This window comes from Pecten maximus, chromosome 12, assembly GCF_902652985.1.
Source record: "Pecten maximus chromosome 12, xPecMax1.1, whole genome shotgun sequence".
Taxonomy (NCBI): Eukaryota; Metazoa; Mollusca; class Bivalvia; order Pectinida; family Pectinidae; genus Pecten; species Pecten maximus.
In genome coordinates this window covers 30,999,038-31,008,472 of record NC_047026.1, presented here as the reverse complement: position 1 = coordinate 31,008,472, position 9,435 = coordinate 30,999,038, and the positions used below count along the sequence as shown (strand labels likewise).

The following is a 9,435-nucleotide window of genomic DNA, read 5'->3' as shown; positions in this document are numbered from 1 at the left end:
TGTGAGAGAGGTATCTTTGTAATGTTTCTATTTTATGAGAGAGGTATCTTTGTAATGTTTCTGTCTTGTGAGTGACGTACAAGTATCTTTGTAATATTTCTGTCTTGTGAGTGATTATCTTTGTAATGTTTCTGTCTTGTGAGAGAGGTATCTTTGTAATGTTTCTGTCTTGTGAGAGAGGTACCTTTGTAATGTTTCTGTCTTGTGAGTGATTATCTTTGTAATATTTCTGTCTTGTGAGAGAGGTATCTTTGTAATGTTTCTGTCTTGTGAGAGAGGTATCTTTGTAATGTTTCTGTCTTGTGAGTGATTATCTTTGTAATATTTCTGTCTTGTGAGTGATTATCTTTGTAATATTTCTGTCTTGTGAGAGAGGTATCTTTGTAATAATTCTGTCTTGTGAGAGAGGTATCTATGTAATATTTCTGTCTTGTGAGAGAGGTATCTTTGTAATATTTCTGTCTTGTGAGAGAGGTATCTTTGTAATAATTCTGTCTTGTGAGAGAGGTATCTTTGTAATGTTTCTGTCTTGTGAGAGAGGTATCTTTGTAATATTTCTGTCTTGTGAGAGAGGTATCTTTGTAATGTTTCTGTCTTGTGAGAGAGGTATCTTTGTAATGTTTCTGTCTTATGAGAGAGGTATCTTTGTAATATTTCTGTCTTGTGAGAGAGGTATCTTTGTAATAATTCTGTCTTGTGAGAGAGGTATCTTTGTAATGTTTCTGTCTTATGAGAGAGGTATCTTTGTAATATTTCTGTCTTGTGAGAGAGGTGTCTTTGTAATAATTCTGTCTTATGAGAGAGGTATCTTTGTAATGTTTCTGTCTTGTGAGAGAGGTATCTTTGTAATAATTCTGTCTTGTGAGAGAGGTATCTTTGTAATGTTTCTGTCTTATGAGAGAGGTATCTTTGTAATATTTCTGTCTTGTGAGAGAGGTGTCTTTGTAATAATTCTGTCTTATGAGAGAGGTATCTTTGTAATGTTTCTGTCTTATGAGAGAGGTATCTTTGTAATGTTTCTATTTTATGAGAGAGGTATCTTTGTAATGTTTCTGTCTTGTGAGTGACGTACAAGTATCTTTGTAATATTTCTGTCTTGTGAGTGATTATCTTTGTAATGTTTCTGTCTTGTGAGAGAGGTATCTTTGTAATGTTTCTGTCTTGTGAGAGAGGTACCTTTGTAATGTTTCTGTCTTGTGAGTGATTATCTTTGTAATATTTCTGTCTTGTGAGAGAGGTATCTTTGTAATGTTTCTGTCTTGTGAGAGAGGTATCTTTGTAATGTTTCTGTCTTGTGAGTGATTATCTTTGTAATATTTCTGTCTTGTGAGTGATTATCTTTGTAATATTTCTGTCTTGTGAGAGAGGTATCTTTGTAATAATTCTGTCTTGTGAGAGAGGTATCTTTGTAATATTTCTGTCTTGTGAGAGAGGTATCTTTGTAATATTTCTGTCTTGTGAGAGAGGTATCTTTGTAATAATTCTGTCTTGTGAGAGAGGTATCTTTGTAATGTTTCTGTCTTGTGAGAGAGGTATCTTTGTAATATTTCTGTCTTGTGAGAGAGGTATCTTTGTAATAATTCTGTCTTGTGAGAGAGGTATCTTTGTAATGTTTCTGTCTTATGAGAGAGGTATCTTTGTAATATTTCTGTCTTGTGAGAGAGGTGTCTTTGTAATAATTCTGTCTTGTGAGAGAGGTATCTTTGTAATGTTTGTCTTGTGAGAGAGGTATCTTTGTAATATTTCTGTCTTGTGAGAGAGGTATCTTTGTAATGTTTCTGTCTTATGAGAGAGGTATCTTTGTAATATTTCTGTCTTGTGAGAGAGGTATCTTTGTAATAATTCTGTCTTGTGAGAGAGGTATCTTTGTAATGTTTCTGTCTTATGAGAGAGGTATCTTTGTAATATTTCTGTCTTGTGAGAGAGGTGTCTTTGTAATAATTCTGTCTTATGAGAGAGGTATCTTTGTAATGTTTCTGTCTGATGAGAGAGGTATCTTTGTAATATTTCTGTCTTGTGAGAGAGGTATCTTTGTAATGTTTCTATTTTATGAGAGAGGTATCTTTGTAATGTTTGTCTTGTGAGAGAGGTATCTTTGTAATATTTCTGTCTTGTGAGAGAGGTATCTTTGTAATGTTTCTGTCTTGTGAGTGACGTACAAGTATCTTTGTAATATTTCTGTCTTGTGAGTGATTATCTTTGTAATGTTTCTGTCTTGTGAGAGAGGTATCTTTGTAATGTTTCTGTCTTGTGAGAGAGGTACCTTTGTAATGTTTCTGTCTTGTGAGTGACGTACAAGTATCTTTGTAATATTTCTGTCTTGTGAGAGAGGTATCTTTGTAATGTTTCTGTCTTGTGAGTGACGTACAAGTATCTTTGTAATATTTCTGTCTTGTGAGAGAGGTATCTTTGTAATGTTTCTGTCTTGTGAGAGAGGTATCTTTGTAATGTTTCTGTCTTGTGAGAGAGGTATCTTTGTAATGTTTCTGTCTTGTGAGTGATTATCTTTGTAATATTTCTGTCTTGTGAGTGATTATCTTTGTAATATTTCTGTCTTGTGAGAGAGGTATCTTTGTAATAATTCTGTCTTGTGAGAGAGGTATCTATGTAATATTTCTGTCTTGTGAGAGAGGTATCTTTGTAATGTTTCTGTCTTGTGAGAGAGGTATCTTTGTAATATTTCTGTCTTGTGAGAGAGGTATCTTTGTAATGTTTCTGTCTTGTGAGTGACGTACAAGTATCTTTGTAATATTTCTGTCTTGTGAGAGAGGTATCTTTGTAATATTTCTGTCTTGTGAGAGAGGTACCTTTGTTATATTTATGTCTTGTGAGTCGCAAGTATCTTTGTAATATTTCTGTCTTGTTAGAGAGGTATCTTTGTAATGTTTCTGTCTTGTGAGAGAGGTATCTTTGTTATATTTATGTCTGGTGAGTCGCAAGTATCTTTGTAATATTTCTGTCTTGTGAGAGAGGTATCTTTGTAATGTTTCTGTCTTGTGAGTGACGTACAAGTATCTTTGTAATATTTCTGTCTTGTTAGAGAGGTATCTTTGTAATGTTTCTGTCTTGTGAGAGAGGTATCTTTGTTATATTTATGTCTTGTGAGTCGCAAGTATCTTTGTAATATTTCTGTCTTGTTAGAGAGGTATCTTTGTAATGTTTCTGTCTTGTGAGAGAGGTATCTTTGTTATATTTATGTCTTGTGAGTCGCAAGTATCTTTGTAATATTTCTGTCTTGTGAGTGACTATCTTTGTAATGTTTCTTTCTTGTGAGTGACGTACAAGTATCTTTGTAATATTTCTGTCTTGTGAGAGAGGTATCTTTGTAATGTTTCTGTCTTGTGAGAGAGGTATCTTTGTAATATTTCTGTCTTGTGAGTGACGTATCTTTGCAATGTTTGTCTTGTGAGTGACGTACAAGTATCTTTGTAATGTTTCTGTCTGGTGAGAGAGGTATCTTTGTAATGTTTCTGTCTTAATCAAGGAAGACCATTGTCTCAAAATTGTAACTTATTGATCCTATCCACTGGTTCAAACACTGCATCTCTATTTGGCGTCTTGATTTTTAGTTTCATATTCGGATGAATTGAACAAAACATCAGGCCACGTAAGACGTTATGTAGTATGTCTTCATCAAACATGACCCACAGTGACAACAGCTGTATCAATTTCGCATCGATATGTTTTTATTGATTATTTTCTTTGTTGTAAGATACTGCCAATGATATATTTTGTTTTAGGCCAATATAATCTACGGAAATGGAGGCGTTCGAAGACAAATATAATCAGCTAAAATGGAATTTGTTGTCGTTAACTTGATGAATATAGCAATATCATACTTATACAACCCATAACTGAATACATTCGTAACCATTTTTCTCATAATAAAAAAAGGCCCTTGCAGCCTTGGCATATGGTAAGAAATCTTCCGTTTTGCTGCCTACCAGGCATGGAACAACCTTCCAAATGAACTTTGGTTAGCTGAAAACTGTAAGTTATTTCGTGGACTGCTTCGCAACTGGGACACGAAGGTCTGCTCATGTACACATCATGGGTGAGTTGGCCCCCTTTGTAATTAACCTCTTTGACTTTATCTTGCCGATTAGATATACACATCAGTACCATATACAACATGTAATACTATTTCCTTTTTATAGAAATAATAATTACTTTTTAGAATATATCATACTTACATCTCTCTGTGTTTCAAACTAAGACTTCGTCGTCTCTTTTAATCGATTTAATTAGTGTATATCATGTATTTTTTTTAGACTTTGCTATATTATCCTATCACAGGGGCTTGGCACGATTTTCCAAATGGACCATCATTTGGAAAATCGTGCCAAGCCCCTGTGTATCCTATGTGTTCATTACACTGTGACAGTGTTGTAACTTGTATTTTGTAACATTTGTGTGAAAGACATGTGTTCACTATAAAACAATTTCTTTTAAAATGTCAAAATTCTTATTTTTCATAAACTGTGATTGTACTAAAGTGTACTGCATATATGTAGCATACCTAAATTGAATTGTTGTCTTGTTTTTATATAGATAAAAATTGTCATCCTTAAAAAATAATACATTTAGAATAGCACTACAGTGCTAATGTTATTATGTTACATGTATATATATGCGACGTTAAACTCTTGACTTTTGAGCTGGATATGTATTCGGTCATTCGATATTTCAGACTGTGTAAGGATTGCTATGATTTCTGTACGTATTTTGTAGTTTAATTATTCACTGACAACTTAAATAGCTTTAAGATGTCTCATCGAATTATAAATCTCATCTCAAGAAGGGCCCAAGTCTCAACATGGGCACTAAGTGTAATATACTGCTGTGGGTGTGTGACCTGCGCGTCCTTCTCACAGTGTGTACATACTGTTATTGTACGCCTGTATTAAAAGCTACACTATATATATGTATACGTAGGGTGGGTGTATATCGACGAGATTATGCTATAAATAGATACACTATATACGGGTACGTCATTCCTACTTCCGGATTTACCACCTGCAAACGCAGGTTCGGCGATGGACATTTACCTCGTCACAGCAAGTAAGTGTACCGTTATTTTTAATATCAACCAGGGACACATAAGTAGTTTGAAGTCGCTATGTGGTCGTACAAAATGTAGTATGGTGCATGTTTCTGTGTGTGCAGTAGCCGAAGTTTTGTGACCTCCTTTTCATACCCGGAGTCCCAATACAAACAAGAATCCAAACAGTGAGGACAGGTATGTATTGTGCTTATAGAGGTTCCATTGAGCGTGGCGACACACTTAGGCCTCGTCTTGCTCAGAGAATACACTACCTGAACATTAGCCCAACTTTCTTCTGGACGAGACACCATACTTGGACGTTTTGACAGATACAAATCTGGTGAAGGACCTCTACACGTTGGATGTCAGGGCCAGAAGAAATTCGGACTACCATTATATATGCAGTTGTAGGTTAAAACACAATGAAAAATTATCGAGTCATAGTCTAGAAAAAAACCCGACAGCCAATCCAACGTTACCAGGAAAGTTATCTTATTACACAAACTGTCACGTTCACACTCGCGACACGGTATGACGTATCGGAAGGTCAGACAGATATAAGTTATGATAATGCTGACATATTGCATGTAATATCAATGCTAAATATTTGAAAAAGTCAATTTCGTTATCTCGAACTAGAGACTATAGAGTAGAAAATATTATAGAAAGTATATTAAGGTACTCTGATACACGGGATACCTGTAACTTTAAGTTTTTCATGACCCCACTCACCTCGAGATAGCGAGGTTCGACTGAAGTATTCTTATTTTGATTGCTGTTCGATATCTGGTAAACATGTATTCAGTTTTGTTTTCATATTCCGTGTACCTGTTGTTCAATTCATATTTAAAGAATAGCTTGCTTCCCAGGCGAAATATTTTATGTTAAACATAATAAGCATCATAATTTAAGTAATCTCACCGAATCGCCGAGAGAAAACATAATTATACATGACTGTCGTGAGGGCAAGCTTGTTGGACCAAATACAAACAACGATAAAGACAACACAGAGACTAGTTAGAATTGAAATTGGCCGTTTATTATATATAAACGACGGACTTGAAAATATGAATTTTTCAAGAAAAACATTTGGTCCTAGGCACAGGCGCTTGCATAGAAAATGTTATTTTCCTTTTTTTTTTGACAGTGGAATGTGTAATCTGTTAAGTACTTAACAGATTACACATACCACTGTCATATCAAAAAAAAATTGAAAGTCACATTTTCTATGCAAGCGCCTGTGGTCCTAGGTGGGGATAAAACACGCCACCTATTGTTCTACATATAAGAATGCAAATGAACACTATTGTTCTCCATATAAGAATACAGATGGACACTAGTAATGCTAAAGTTGTTTTCCTGATCAAAAATTCACACATAAGGAAGTATATATACGGGAACGTCTCCTATTGTTCTCCATATAAGAATACAAATGAACACCATTGTTCTACATAAAATAATACAGATGGACACTAGTAATGATAAAGTTGTTTTCATGATCTAAGTGTGCTGTATTAGAGAAGTCGGTCGGGTCCACAATTTATTGTTTCATGTTCTGAAATATCCTTTCAGTATTACAGATGAATATTTTATAATATTCTCGACATTTGTTAAATGGTTTCATCAATGTTACACCCATGCAATGAAAATCAGAAAAATAGGTTAAAATAATAAGTATATAAATTCATCATAGTGCACCCCTGACGATCACTCTATCCAATTTACATGTACATTGTATATCACCAGAGAATAAGAGAAGAAAGAATATCATGTTTCCAATTATAACCACAAGTTTTAATATAAATCACATCTCATTGAATATGAATCTCTAAATTTAAATTTGGTTCACAATATAAATTATAGAGACATTTTTTAATGCAAATAACATTTTCATTTACAATTCAAGTCTTGATTTCAAAATACAAATCACAATAGTTGAAATATGAATCAATCAGTTTAAAAAATCACAAAAATCACAAGTTTTGAATATCAACCACAGTAACATGTAGACTATATTTTAGAGATATCATTTTTTTATTGATAGAATAAAGCGTTTTTTATCGCCAGGCTGAACGATTTACTATTACATCCAGGTTGTTGTTTGAGCAAACTTTCGATAAAATTCTGGTTTATTGTGCCGTTTTTTTCTTCAGTGTATTTGTTTAACTCCTGGTTTAATAAGATGTATCTGTTTGATATACTGTAATGTATCTAGCTCTCCGTCGGTACATGTGGTCATATCGTGTGTGTGTTTTGTGCTGGTCTTTATTGTTACCATTTATCGCCATATCCATGTATTTGTATAGAGGAGAATTATCTGACCTTGGCGTTCATTCTACATTACTATTTACTACTAACATGTAATAAGACAAAATAAAAATGACTTCATATGTTAAATCTGCATTTCACAACAACAAACAATTGCAAACTTATGTTAAGTGACAACTGTATACTGTACGTGGAAATTAACGTGAGGGAAGAATTGATGCTAAATATTTCACCAGCACGTATAGTTTTGTGATGTCTGTAGTATTTATACGCAATGTGCAAAAGAAAACAGGGTACATTACCCATATAACGCGTAAAATTTACCTATCGCAATCGCGAAATTATGCCCCCGCGGAAATGACCAAGTAAACAGTATTTCTGCTGATTAAGATAAGGTAAAGAGATATTAATATGCACGTCAGGTGGTGATGCGTTTATTTCGTGATGGGGAAAAATAGAAGATATTGTTTCTGAACACTCCTTTACTTCTTTCTTTTATTTAAACTATGTGTCTGATTTTGTGAAACTTTCGCTTCAATATCCATGTCATTGTTATATCTTAATATCTAACAATAAATACTCCAGGTAAAAAAAAAATTTAAAAAAGAAAGAAAGAAATAGAAAAGAACAGAAAAAAAAAGAAACGAAAAAGGAAAACAAAACTGCTAGTTTCTCACAATGGTCTGACTTCGTAGCATTGAAATAAATGATTATTCTAGTCTCTTCTAACTTCTCAGTCACAGTTTTGTGGGAGTATGAAACAACCAGCCAATGGTATCTGAGAGTGAAACAACAAATGAAACCACAAACAAAACAACAAAGACAACTTGTTGTTATGCATTAGTATCAACTTGAGCACGAGTATAGAACGGTTTGATTGATACAAGCGCACGTCATCATTAATACTAGATGGACATTTTACATGATCATGTACAATATGTTTTCAGTGACATACCAATTCACTTTTTATAAAACAGCTAAAATATTTCTGTTGAAGTGTTTTTACTTGGTAGTCGGGAAACATAAACATGAAAATCAAAATCGTCATAATTCACGAAGAAATATTAAAATGTGTCAAATATTCTGTTTGGATTTGTAAATACTACAGCTGGCGTTTCAAAAGGGCATCACATAATCACATGTTTTATCTCATTAGGAGTATACTATTTCCTTTCGTGATGTGAAGTCAGGCGTCGTCGATACTTGTTGATACGCCTAGTACTTCCGTTGTCACCAGCCTGGTTCTGTCAGATCACGTGATCTAGATTACATGGCGGATGTCGTCGGTGACACAGAAGATACGTACCCTATCTAAACACTTATTCTCTGCCATGAAAAATCTAGATTTTGTTCATGTTTTGCTTTCACTTTCGATTTTGAGTAAATCACGGTGCCGTTTGCTGATTGGTATTCTCTGCTATTGTTTGTAGTACGGAGCAATCATAATTCATAATCCCACTTCAAAATCGACATAATAACAACATGATAACGAAACCATTACCCTAACTCAAAATTGATAAGACCAGGAAACTGATAGTTTGCTGTGTAACTATTCCTACATATCATTGTAACAATTTGTTGTGTTACTATTCCTACATATCATTGTAACAGTTTGTTATGTTACTATTCCTACATATCATTGTAACAATTTGTTGTGTTACTATTCCTACACATCATTGTAACATTTTTTTTGTGTTACTATTCCTACATATCATTGGTAAAGTTTGTTGTGTTACTATTCCTACATAACATTGGTAAAGTTTGTTGTGTTACTATTCCTACATATCATTGTAACAATTTGTTGTGTTACTATTCCTACATATCATTGGTAAAGTTTGTTGTGTTACTATTCCTACATATCATTGTAACAGTTTGTTGTGTTACTATTCCTACATATCATTGTAACAATTTGTTGTGTTACTATTCCTACATATCATTGTAACAGTTTGTTGTGTTACTATTTCTACATATCATTGTAACAGTTTGTTGTGTTACTATTCCTACATATCATTGTAACAATTTGTTGTGTTACTATTCCTACATATCATTGTAACAGTTTGTTGTGTTACTATTCCTACATATCATTGATAAAGTTTTTTTGTGTTACTATTCCTACATATCAT

The 9,435-nt window shown here is 33.7% G+C and overlaps 1 protein-coding gene across 2 annotated transcripts in view; it reads left to right on the top strand.

The window, feature by feature from the left end:
• The first annotated feature begins 4,933 nt into the window (after positions 1-4,933).
• LOC117339280 overlaps positions 4,934-9,435 on the top strand; it is a 29,497-nt gene continuing 24,995 nt past the window's right edge. Inside the window, exon 1 of one of the 2 annotated variants that reach the window (XM_033900788.1) lies at positions 4,934-5,061. The gene's annotated coding sequence lies outside the window, so the exon portion shown is untranslated. Of the gene's footprint in view, positions 5,062-5,113; positions 5,240-9,435 lie in introns of those variants that run through there. The other variant, XM_033900790.1, reaches the window with a different exon arrangement.